General features: G+C 40.8%; 1 protein-coding gene across 2 annotated transcripts in view; it reads right to left on the bottom strand.

Annotated features, from left to right (window-relative positions):
• Positions 1-13,202, bottom strand: part of KIAA0825 — a 410,640-nt gene that overhangs the window by 52,392 nt on the left and 345,046 nt on the right. The window lies entirely within an intron of this gene.

Genomic DNA, 13,202 nt, shown 5'->3' with positions numbered 1-13,202 from the left:
TTCAGTTCTGTTTTTATTCCATACTATTCTTCTGTGTCCTCTTTAACACTTATTTCATGTTTATTTTGTGTGTGTGTGTGTACATGTGTATGTGCATGCGTGTGTGCATGTGTGTGTGCATGTGTTTGTGTATGTGTGTGTGTGCATGTGCATGTGTGTGGTCAAAGCATAATATGTGAGAATTTCACACTTTGAGTTTCAGGGATTGGAAACTGAACTTAGGTTGTAAGGCTCTATGGCACACACCTTTACCTACTGGGCTGTCTCACTTGCTCTTGGTCTCTTTTTGAGCTAGTTTAAAAAAACCTCATTTCTATAGTGTTGCTATCTATGTCCTTTGCAGCCCTGGAGAACTAGTCCTTTCAACACTTCCTGTTTTCATGTGTTCCGTTAGATGAGCTAATTTTTCATATAGCTTTGATTATGCTTTTTTCATCTTCTAGGTTTTGTGGGTAGGTCAGAGTTGATTCACTTCTGCTGATGGAATAGGCATAATACATTCTGAAGTTGCTTTTTAAAAACATTATGTTTTGCAGCTCTGTCAAAGAGTCCTTCTTGGGAACATTAGGACGGTCGAATCTGAGCCCAGGGGTACTGCTCAAACCAGCCAAGGACAATACATGCAGTAAACTTCGAACCCCTACCCAGATCTAGCCAATGGACAGGATGTTCTTCACAGTTGAGTGGAGAGTGGGGTATGACTTTCACACGAACTCTGGTGCCCCATATTTGACCATGACCCCTGGATGGTAAGGTCTGGTGGCACTCAGAGGAAGTATAGCAGGCTACCAAGAAGAGACTTGATACCCTATGAGCATATACAAGGCGAAGAGGTCCCCTTCAGTCACAGTCATAGAGAAAGGGAGTAAGGGGAAAATAGGAGGGAGGGAGGAATGGGAGGATACAAGGGATGGGATAACAATTGAGATGTAATATGAATAAATTAATAAAATATATTTTGAAAAAAGAGTCCTTCTTGGATATCTCCTTGAAGAATCCTTCTAATTTTATGTCATAAACAGCATGAGTTCAATGTTGAGAATGTTTAGTCCAATGCCCACATATTTTTCACATTTTGATGTTTTCCTATACTCACACCATGGCTCCTTTTGACCTTAGTCTCTTCCTCTGTCCTAACTATCAAGTAACATCTCTCTGTACATCAACTGTTCTGTACTATTCGGCTGTCTTCAGGTGAAACAAGCTTTTAAAAATGGTTTTGAAGATTATATACCTCTGGAACAGGAGAAATAGTGGATCTTTGCACAGAATGGGCGGAAAGCACTTCACTGCTGTCCAGGAGGGGGCTTGCCAAAGTGGAAAGCACTCTTCCAAGTCAGTTATTTATTCTGAAACTGTGTTATGTTGCTATATCAGGGATTATTGTTATTATTTTAATCTCCAATTTGAAAATTGAGCCAGCAATGTTCTTTTCTTCTAATTAGGTTGTAGTTATACCTAGGAGTTCCCTAGGTTCCCATGACCAGAAATCTAATATAAATAAAAAGGCAGTATCATGCTCTATTCTAATTATCACCTGATTCAGAGCAAACCCCACTGCGATGCCGACTAAATGGAGGCAGAGGCACTTGTGCAGAGTGAGCTCCCAAGAAAGCTGTTTTCATGTCTGTTCCCCAGGGGCTGGGTGTGAGAAAGGGCCACTGAGAGGCTGCCTTATATTTAAAAGCATTCCTGCCCACACAGCCATGGGCTCTGGCTCTACTCTGCTTCAGTACTCTTTGGCATCCACCTGGGATCATCCCATCTCGTGCTCCACACGGGTGCCTGTCATTAAAGAGCATAGCAATCTATCTATCGGAACAGATCTGCCTAGAGAGAGCCTGTTTTATCTTTCCCACATACTCAGCAAACATTATTTTTGCATATTTCTGTGTTTTCAAAGCTCACAACACTAATACAAACAAAAGGAGGGGTTTAAAAAGAGTACAACATGAGCTGAAGAGAAATGCTTTTAAGAGTGTTAAGACTGATGGTTTTTGCCTATCACCTTTTCTAAGCTGTCTTATACTTCTTGAGTAATACACCTGTTTGTTCACAATCAGGCCAACCTTGTTTCTCACATTGCCAAACCTGGCTCCTGTGTTTACGCTATATTATGATCTATCTTATTAGTCATAGCAGGGAAGTTAGAGCAATTGAAGGTTAAATCACACACCAAACTCACAAATATTTAAAGACATTTAAGTTTCGCTTTTCTGTTATCACTAATATGTAAAATATTTACAAAAATAGGCTATGGTACTAGCTTATATTTTTCCTTTATATATGTGTATCACTTGGGGACTTAAAATATTAACTTACACACACACACACACACACACTCACAACACATTCACACATATACACACACTTACACACATACGTCTACACACACATAAACACACACACACACCACACCCCTTCGCACCTAATATTGCTCAGAGAAAGACCTATGACAAGATTTTAATGAGAACTCTGAGCACACAGTAAAGAACACTTACTTTCATGAATGACTTGAAAGTATAAAACTTAGATTTTAATGAACCAACATCTATTATTCAACAGTTCAATTCTACAAACATTTACTGTGCATATATTACAAGGCAATGAGGTAGGTGTAATGAGGTATTAAAAGACATGTAAAACATGAGCCTGGAGGAGTGAAATACCTGGTATTTGAGAGATAAATCATGTCTACAGGTGCCTACCTAGAGAGGCAGTGTGGGAATGCTGGGAAAGAGACAGACAAAAGCTCAGACACGGAGCCCAGAGAATTTATATTTGGCTGAGAGTGACAAAGGCTTTATATAGGAGTGAACATTTGAGTAGAGACTCAGAGGCTAGGAAACACAGGCTGTGGCTTAGAGGATGGGGCCAGCGTGATCGAACGCACCCAACTGTGAATATATCAAAGTTCTGTGAAAGACAGGGCACAGCTCGTCTGAGAGGAGTTGTGTTCAAGATGGTGGAAAGAAACAAGTGTTTGAAGTTCAAAATGGACTAGAGCTTGTTGTTAAAAGAAAAAAAAATTTAGTCTTAAAGTATAATGGTTACTACAGATTTCAAGTCTCCTTGTTCTGGGGCTAGGCCAGAAATATGCCCACAGTAGGTGGTAAGACGGAGTGCGTACGTGTTTTCGGTGAGCACTCTAGATCTTTCTGCCGTGTGACCCTTTAAGACAAATGGTGTTCGTAGAAAAGATTTAGACTTTATCTTTTAGGTAATAAAATGTTTGTATCTTTTGCTTAGCAGAATTTGGTTAGCTTTAGAAACTCTAGCTGAGTGGATTCATTTATGGTGTTAAGTACTAATTTATAACACGAAAGCAGATAACCAATTCTTAATGTTATGCTGATAAAAATGTAACCCCAGAAACACACCCAGGCACAGAAACATACTCATGTACTGGGTTCAGAACACCAAACTCAAGAAATCTCTGTTCTACTAAAAACAGCGCTAAGAAAATAGGCTGTGCAAGCCCAGGAACTCTGTGATTTGAAGTGTGGGTATTCAGAGGCAGCTGAGATACCAAATGTTCCGCACACTGGTAGGTCTGGGTAGAAGGGAAATTTGAATAAGAGATGACCAGGTACTAAGCGGGGTGGGCGGGGCTTGGTAGCAATGTCACCTGTCAGTGTGGACTTGAAGAGGGGCGTGTTCATGCTTGCATAAATCTTCCTGCCGCTTATACTAATTAAAATGTATAAAATTCCTAGGGACATTTTTATGAGGGTAATGCCTCTCTTTACCCTTTTACAATTTATTTTCCTTCTAAGCCTTTTTAATGGTGGGTGCCTAGAATCCTGCGGTAGAAATCACAGTCTTGATTTTTTTTTTTTTTTTGACAGCGTTGCCACATTTTCATCCTTTCGGTGTTTCTTAATTTCCGAGTCTGCGTTTTGACAGCTCAACCCTGTTGATTAATGCCTTCCAGAAACCCCTCCATGGCCTGCCTGCTAGTGATCTAATTTTGTGCTGGAATGCCTGGGCTGCTACGTTCAGCCGATTCACCACCCAGGTGGCTACGTTGGGACTAAATGAGCTGTGAAGGGTCGCTTCTTAGCCCATCACAGTGTTCTTAAGCAGAGCCCCCACAGTACGCAGCCCCGACTCCGACATGATTTGTCACAACCCATCAATAGGAAATAAATTATTGCCATCCTCGCTTGTCAATGGGCTTGTCTTCACTTGGGCTGGCCTAATGATTGGAAGCTCAAAGGGAACATTTCCCATCTTTGTGGAGCGTGATTATGACCGAACGGACCGTTCCCCTACGTGTCTTGGACAGTAAAAACACACACACACACACACACACACACACACACACACACACACACACGGAAAGCAAATTAATTGGCTGTTTTGCGCCAGTGATTAGAACATTACACTTGAAGTCCGCAGAAAACTGATATTAGGCAAGCGAGATTAGGTCGGTTCTGACTTTTATTTGCTTAGTGCAACATGATTAGCAAGCGCTTCTTCACTGAGGCCCCGCGCTTGCCACTGCAGAGCAAATCTTCGCAACATAATGATGCTGCAGAGCGCTAAGCTGATAAGCATGCTCTGAGGAGGAAAAAAAAATCAAAAATCAAAAATCTCTTTGGGAAAGAGGCAAATGAGGAGATGTAACAGAGAGCTCATCAAATGGCTTTGGAGTCATTCTTATATCTGGCACTTTTGAAAATTATATGCCTAAGAAACTCAGTCTGCAAGCTGTATTTTCAGAATGTAGAGGCGGTAATTGTGCCTGTTCGCCAGACAAAGAATAAAAGGACCCAAGAAGCAACAAGAAGTAGAAGGTGACACCTTTCAACGAACTAACTAAAAATACGCGTGTGTTAGAATAAAAAAAAAGTCTTCTTTTTTAAACACAAAGCACAGAGAGAGCGATAATAGCCAAGATACAGTGGCAGGGCATCAAATCAGACCTCATAATTAAATTCAGAGATGCATAGATCAAAGAGGAAACAGTATTAGAAAATTAAGCCTAGGTGCAGATTTGGATTTCCTTGTTAACAGCTTTGCCTGGAGTATACTGACAAGAGGCTTTATCTAACAGAATAATAAACACAGATGGAATGTACAAGTTAAAAAAAAATGCCTGACACTTTGATTTTTTTTAAAAAACATGGCCATGTTTTAGATTTTGGCCATGTCTCCCAAACTAAGGCATTTATTTTAAAATTATTAGATCAAGCTGTCTACTCTCACCCAAGAATAGGGCAGGAATAACCCTGACAATAAACTTTGAAATTTGAGTTTCTGGCTACCATTCCCTCTGGTCTTCTCTGTGGATTATCTTTCATTGTCCATTTTTATTTTCCAAGACAGGGATTCTATGTTTAGCCTTGGCTGTCCTGAACTCACTTTGTAGACCAGGCTGGCCTCAAACTCACAGCGATCCACCTCCTTTGCCTCCTGAGTGCTGGGATGAAAGGCGTGCGTCACCCCACCTGGCCTCATTGTCCATTCTTTAGCCTAGACATGCCTGAGAGTGACTGAACATGTAAATGCCGTACAGTTTAGAATCATGTGATACCTCTGCTTTGTACCACTGCAAATCCACAGAAACTGCTCTCCGTATCTGAGATCTTTCATCTTTTTCTTTCTTGTTAATACTTTCCATTTACACTAATGTTTGGAAGAATAAAGCTTTCTGCTCCCCAAAACCCAAGTCACGTGCTGGTGTCTGAATAAAACTTTCCTCATGGCTAATTCCTCTGTCACCATAATCCTCGTCTGCCCAAGGCTTGATTTCTCTCGCCCTTTGCTCTGTTACAGCACACTGGGCATTTTCTTTCCCCTTCTAGCACAGTGTTTTACTTTAGAGGATCAAAGCAAAACCAACTCCTCCATTTTGTGTATTGAGTCATACTTGTAATTCACTTCTCTTTCATCTCCCCATTTTTCCTCATTTTCCTCTTAGCAAACATCAGCACTGATGGCATCTGCTCACATGTGACCCACATGGCACAGGCTTCATCATCTTTTACCATTGGGTTCCATTGGGACCATTAGGTTCTGAGATAGGACTAGATCTTGTTTACATACTGACAAGAATTGGTGCCTTTTGAACATATGTGTCTACATGAGAAGAAACTGTGAGAAGTCACATGAGATATTGTGTGTTCAGTAAGTAAATTTACAATATTGTTTTACATTAACATTTTTTACTATGCTCTATTAAATGGTTGCTGTTTATACTACAACATCTATGTGTGTTTTGAATGTATTTACGATACTTTGTAAATATTCTGTAGTAAGGATTTATACAACATGTTCATCTTGTCTGGACAAATAAAACTTTTAAATGTGAAGTAACTTTGCATTTCCCAAACTTTTCACAGTAAGATAAAAATTAAAATAACTCTTCAAAGTCATATCGAACATTTTCATCTTCCTTGTATACCATCCACAGTCAGAATTTATAAAAGTGTTCAATGTCCAGATCAACAATACTGCCTTATAGTATTTACAACATGCATGGCGTATGGCACCGTGGGCATTGCAAGCTTCACATCCACATGTCTTATCCTGCAGGACCACTGCAGAGTGGCCAAGGGAGATGCTGTACACATTGTTTGCATGGCAGCCAAAGATCTTCGGCTTAGAAGGAGGCTCTTGATGCAGAGGTGCAGAGTCAGAAGTCAGTCATTTGTTGTGTAACTCAGAAAAGCAAGAGGCTCAGGACTGAAGGAGAAGGAAATGGACCTTTTCACTCAAGGTGAAGAAGAATGCTGTTCTCCCTGGCAGACCAGTACCACCTTTGTCCCGGATGGGAACTGTTATTTATCTTATCCTATCAGAGAAACAAATTTGATTTCTACCCTGGGGAAGTCACTACCTCTATCTTACCAGGCTGTTTGAACAGAAGCTAGCACAAGATACCCAGAAACTGCCCAAAAAGCTACCACCTTGATGAAGTTTAAATACTAGTAGCAATCACTCTGAGGACTTCTATGGCCCGCGTTACTGCATGAAATGGATGTGTACGTTAGTAATTCTACAGATGGTTCTCTGTGATGCACACTCTGTCCTCATTTCACAGGTGAGGTAAATGAGGCCATGACGAAAAGAGATAGGCCCTTCCTGGGAACATCATAGGCACTCTCTGTAAAAGACTCCTTCCCTCTTTCTCTCTTCATCAACCAGGTGACCAAATCATAAGTACTTGAGGGCCTAGCTTGACTTTAGATAAAGAAAAGCCACTGACATATACTGACACTGAATTATACACATGAAATGTAAGGCACGTTTAAGGGGATAATAATCTAAGACAGTGTATTTAAATGAATATTAAATTGTCTCCATATTTCTATTTATCAATGAAATATAACAGCTAAGCAACTTAAGCAGTTTTTCGTACTTATTTACTATTTACTCTGTGTCTATGGGAGGGTGGCATACATACTACGTTGCATGTATGGAGGTAGAAGATAGCTTCTGGGTGTCAGTTGCAGGAACTGGATTCAGACCATCAGCATTCATGGCATGTGCTTTCTACACACTGGACCACCTTGCTGGGCGGACAACTTTAAAGGCCAATAGAAACGGAGTGACAATTTTGCCAGTCTAACTTATTAAGTTGCCAAAAACCACCTGGGGAAAGCAGGAAGGAATGTCAAGGAAGGAAATGGAGAAGAACAAATGATAAAGTGGGGAGAAAAGATTCTAATTGGCTGCAAAGAAGAACAGAAGCTAATGAAAATAGTTAAAAGTAACTCAAGTGGGAGGTTAGCAAGAGTATTTGACAGATACATTTTATATAAAGCCAGGAAGAGTTCGATCATATCATATCAGTTTCATTGTATCAATGCAAAGACAAGGCCACCCATGGGGGATGGAGGGAAAACTGATGGCAGGAGAGAACAAGGACTTAGCTTTAGGCTTATGGTGAAGGTTGTGAGCAGTAAAATAATATTTAATAGGCAAGTCAAAATATTGGCAAAGAATATAGATAAGTGCTTTCTGTTTAGAACTAAAATCAGGATTAAAAAATAGAAAGCAGAATTTAGGAACCCAAATCCCTTATTTTTACTTATTGCTGATCCCACTGAGCTGCTGGCCTCTGTGTTGGTTAGACTGTGAATGGCCCTCACATGTTCGGTCTCTCGTAGGTGGGGCTGTTTGGGGAAGAATTAGTAGCTATGGCCTTGTTGGAACAGCTGTGTTGCCTGGGTGTGGGTGAGCTTGAGGTTTCAAAGCCCACTGCTTCCTGCTGTGGACCCCAGGGATTGTTCCAGGGCCATGTCTGCTGCCATGTTCTCTGCCACGATGGCCATGGCTTTACCCTCTGAAACTGTCAGCCAGCCCTCAATTAGATGCTTTTTTAAAAAAATAGGTAGACATGGTCATGATGTGTCTTTTCATAGCAATAGGAGGTAACTAAGACAGTATACTTACTTTCTGTTATCTTGTTTCCCACTTTCCTACATGAATCTTCCTGAAAGCCATTTCTATTTGGTTTCACCTCTCTAAGCATTGCTTTCTTAGCTGTCTTCTATGGGTCTCTGACTTCATTTTTCTATTTCTGTCTTAACTCCTTTTCTTTCCACTATTTTTTTTGAAAGGATAAGCTTTGCTGCTGGACATGTTTTCTTATGGCGTCTGTAATGCATCTGACCCAACTCAGAGATCACTTTCCAGTCATAGTCCAACGGCCCTCATGAGAGCAATCAGACAAGTACTCCTCTGAAATTCTCCTCCCAACTGCCATAGAATCTTTTCTCCTCGTTGTTGCCATCCCTGGCATATTCTCCATCTACCTCAACCCCCTTTCCCTGCCTCTGGCCATCTTCCATCATTTCTAAGCATTCTCAAGGACTCTCACACTCTTGACCTCCAGAGTAAGCCCTCCACTTGTGTTTCTAACACGAGACATTTTCCACCAAGAGAGGTCCTGTCACCCTGAGTCAATGTCTAATCTATCTCATTGACTCATTTCCTCCGTCCAGCTCTTCTATTATGATTGCATCACATTTAGGGGAGGCAAGGCTGACATCAGAAAGAGGCTCTTTTCAACATCACCTTAACATTATCCTGTCAGCTTGCAATACAGACAAGCTGGTTCATTTGATCATTAAGTCAGTATCGTTGGGTCTCTCCACCTGTACAGAGCAGACGGCGAGGAAGAACACAGTAAGAGAGGTGCATTGGAAGACCATGGTAGAAGCATACAGAGATAATTTAGACCCGTCTGGAACACAGTCTAAGGCTCTGTGAGGGTCCCAAAGGAAAATCTGAAGAATACCTGTCAAAGATGTGCAGGAAAGTTCCATTCAGCTGGAGTAGAGGCCATATTTAGATGCTGTTTTTTTAACTTGGATTTTAACACTGGTCAGAAGAATTAACGTGGTAAATTTGTGGTAAGTGTATATAAGGCAGTTGCTGCCTGATACCCTCACCCGACTCCCTGCCGGGGAGCCCAGGTTCCTCTTCACTACAGAGAGATTGCTCTATACTGAGAAGACTAATGCTATCATGACGGGGTCTGTATTTGAGGACAAGAGCCATTTTCTCCATCTTCTCACTTCCCCTATACAGAAAAGATGTATGAGACGAATCTTTAGGATTCTCTCAGTGGGGTCATATAGGCTACACAGGCCATGAAAACAGCTGGCCATTTTTTTTTCATACATTGTTAATTTGCTGATATTGCCCTTCATTTGGCGATAGTTTAGGAGGACTGAAAATCAGAGACAGATTAAATTAAAATCCATATTTTAATTCTCTAGTTGCCAAATTTCCATGAATCTATGTTAATTAAATAACTCAAATCAGCTCTCATTTACACATTTACTCCTTAATTATTGTGATTATCTTCACTTTAAAATTCTGCATTAACTGGAAATGAGCCCCATAAAACAAAAAAATATTATGACATATCCATGTTGACACAAGAGGAAAATATGAACATTTCAAAGGATTTTTTTTTCCTCTTTTACTATATATACACACTGGAGTGGAGTATGGAGCAATTATTTAAACATCACAGAGCTAATGTATCAATCTCTGATCAAAGCATTTCAAACTTATTTAAATATTCTAATCCTGTATTTTATTTGGTGAGTGCACATGTAGCTTCAGATAACTGTACATTATTTTTATTGTCTCAAAAGCTGGTGTAAATAACACTGGAAAAGAACTTGGTAAGAATAAAAGGCTTCACCGTTGAAAAACATACACTCTGTGGACCTAACATTGCTTCTGTTACAGGGGAATAAAGGCCTACAGAGGAAGAGGCATGTTGCCCATGGTGGTACTGACACAGAACAGCAACGAGTGGAAGGCATCATGATGTGGTACACACATCCACACTCATGGGACCCTCATGATGGCACAGCATCTTTCCTCATATCTGCTACATTTAAAAACTGCAGTATCGAGCTAAATACTATTTTCTTGACATTTATATAGAGATAGAAAATTATTAAACCAAAAGAAAGAGGAATTATGGTACATATGATATATATATATCATATGTGTATATATATAACATATATATATATAACGTATGTATTACGGAGATTTAATGCGTTGATACGGAGATGGTAACAACACACTTGGGATGGAATTATACTAAAGGACTTCTATGAACTGTCAGGCCACGCACATGTGCACACACACATGGACACTAAGGTGGGAAAAGTGCAAACCCCTAGTTGCTGAGTATCCTTTTTTGAGTTTTAGAGAGAAGTTTAGGTTTATAGGTGGAGGCACCAGGAGGGAGGCAGAGGGGCACCCTATCTGGCTTGAGCATGGAGGTCAGCCGCAAGGAAGATAGGCAGACACGAGGGAGGGAGGGGAGCTTTAGAAAGAGAAAGAAAGAGCCTGTGCTGGTCTGGTAGGATCCAGGGGGATATTTAAATTCTGTTGTATCTGTCAAGACTTGCTTTGTGCCCGAGTATGTAGTCAGTCTTTGAGAATGTTCCATGAGGTGCAGAGAAGAAGGTAAATACTTTGGTGTTTGGGTGAGCTGTTCTGTAAACATCTTTTAGGTCTATTTGGGTTATAACACCTGCTAGCTCCAGTAATTCTGTTCAGTTTTTTAAAAAAGATTTATTTATTATTATTTACACAGTGTTTTGTCCACGTGTGTACCTTCATGCACAAAGAGGACACCAGATCTCACCACAGATGGGTGCGAGCCACCATGTGGTTGCTAGGAGTCGAACTCAGGACCTTTGGAAGAACAGACAGTGTTCTTAACCTCTGAGCCATCTTTCAAGCCCCTTTGTCTAGTTTTTTCTGGATGACATACCCATTGGGAAGAGTGTGTTACTGAAGTCTCCCGGTGTTAGTGTGTGAGGGTCAATATGCAATTTAAGTTTAAGTTTTTCTTTTATGATTCTGGGTGCCCTTGTTATGCTAGGGCAATTATAGCATAGACTTGTCAGGCAATTATGATTTGACTTAAGGTCTACTCCATGAGACAGAATCAATACTTGGCACTGCTTGGGTGACCAAGAACCAGAGACTAGATAGCCCAGAGACATAGGGTAAACCAAACACTTCTGATTATAATATCTATCAATGAAATGACTCCTAATGTTATTATGCAATGCTCATAGATCAGTGCCTTATTAAGTCATCACCAGAGAGACTTCCTCCTGTAGCACATTGGAACCAACGCAAAAGGGTCTAAATGGGGTGTCTCTTTCAAATTACTCCACTCTAAGTTCAGGGACCCTCTCAGTGTAAGAACCAGAGGGGATGAGGGACACCAAGAAAACAAAGCCCTCTGAATCAACTAAGGAAGGCACATATAAACCCACAGAGACTGAAGCAAGCAAGCACAGTGTCTGTATGGGGTTGCGTCAGGTCCTTTGAGTATATATCATAGCTATTGCTTACTATTTTAATGGCAGTGTCACTATGAGTGGGACTCTGATTCACTTTGCCCTTTTTCTTTTTTCCTCACTGCAGTTCATCCATCTTCCCTTCCCCCAGTTTCTCCTCCCCACCTCCCTTTCCTTCCAGACCCACCGCCACCTTCACCTCCTCTCAGTAAAGAGCAGGCCTTCCAGGGACATCAACCAAATACAGCATAGTAAGCTACAATAAGACCAGGCGTACAGCATCATATCAAGGCTGGATGAGGCAACCCAATAGGAGGCAAAGGAGTCAGAGACAGCTCCCACTCCCACTGTGTAATCCTGCAAGAAACACTGAGCTACACAATCATAGCAGAGCACCTACATCAGCTCCATATTGGCTCCCAGATCAATATAAGCCCCACTTGTGGGACTCCTGTGCCTGCTCTTGGGACTCTTTTCCTCCTCCTCTTGGGTTGCTATGTCCAACTTCAATATTTACTTTGTCTTATTTGATTGCTATCTGGTAGAAGTTTTGTATGTTTATTTGTTATAATAAGAACTTATTTGTTTTTATAAGATCTTGTCATAAGAAGAACTTATTGATTTGCTCTTGTTTTATAATGAGAGACAGAAAGGAAGTATATCTGTAAAGGAAGGGAAACTGAGAGGAGTAAAGGGAGGGGAAACTATAATCAAGATATATCTTATAAGAAAAGAACCTACTTCCAATAAGAGAAAAATGGAAAAAGTCACACTAAGAGTAAATGACTGATAAGCATTCATCCGTAAGTGGGGTATCTATATCACCTCTAGCAGAGACTCCAGGGAGCATCACGGAAGATGATCGAGAGGTGGGGAAGAGCGCCAGCAACCACTGCGTGCAGCTGTGGCATAATATCCGCAATCATGAATGCAGAGCAGCAGTTTATGGACAGAACCCTGGACAAGGCTGTGCCCCTCAACATTTCCTCATAGGTAGAGGAAGCTCCCGCCACTTCCTTAGGAGCTCATTACTGTTCATGATTGCTCTAGGATTATAAGGCCTCCCCCCCCCCCCAGTGGCACAACCGCTGAAGGACTAGTTGGGAAAGGAAAGGGGATGACACAGGATAAGAGGAAGTGAGTATGATCACAATAAATTGTATCTGGCACAAAACCCAGAATGTTAAAGTCTTATACTCTTTTATAAAATGTGTTTCTCATTGAAAAAGCTCAGTGTCTGAGTTTTCATTTGTATAGAATTCTAGAAAATAAAAATTAATCTCTGCTCACAGAAATGGCTTCATGGGATCAGCTGACAAGGAGAACAGTGGGAATCTATGAATACAGAACTTAACGTGTTATAGTCTATACAAATAAACTTAAAGCTGTTTACAGAAAGAAGCA

Source organism: Acomys minous, assembly GCF_964271855.1.
Source record: "Acomys minous genome assembly, chromosome: 11".
NCBI classification, from domain to species: domain Eukaryota; kingdom Metazoa; phylum Chordata; class Mammalia; order Rodentia; family Muridae; genus Acomys; species Acomys minous.
This window is presented reverse-complemented; position numbering and strand designations above follow the sequence as displayed.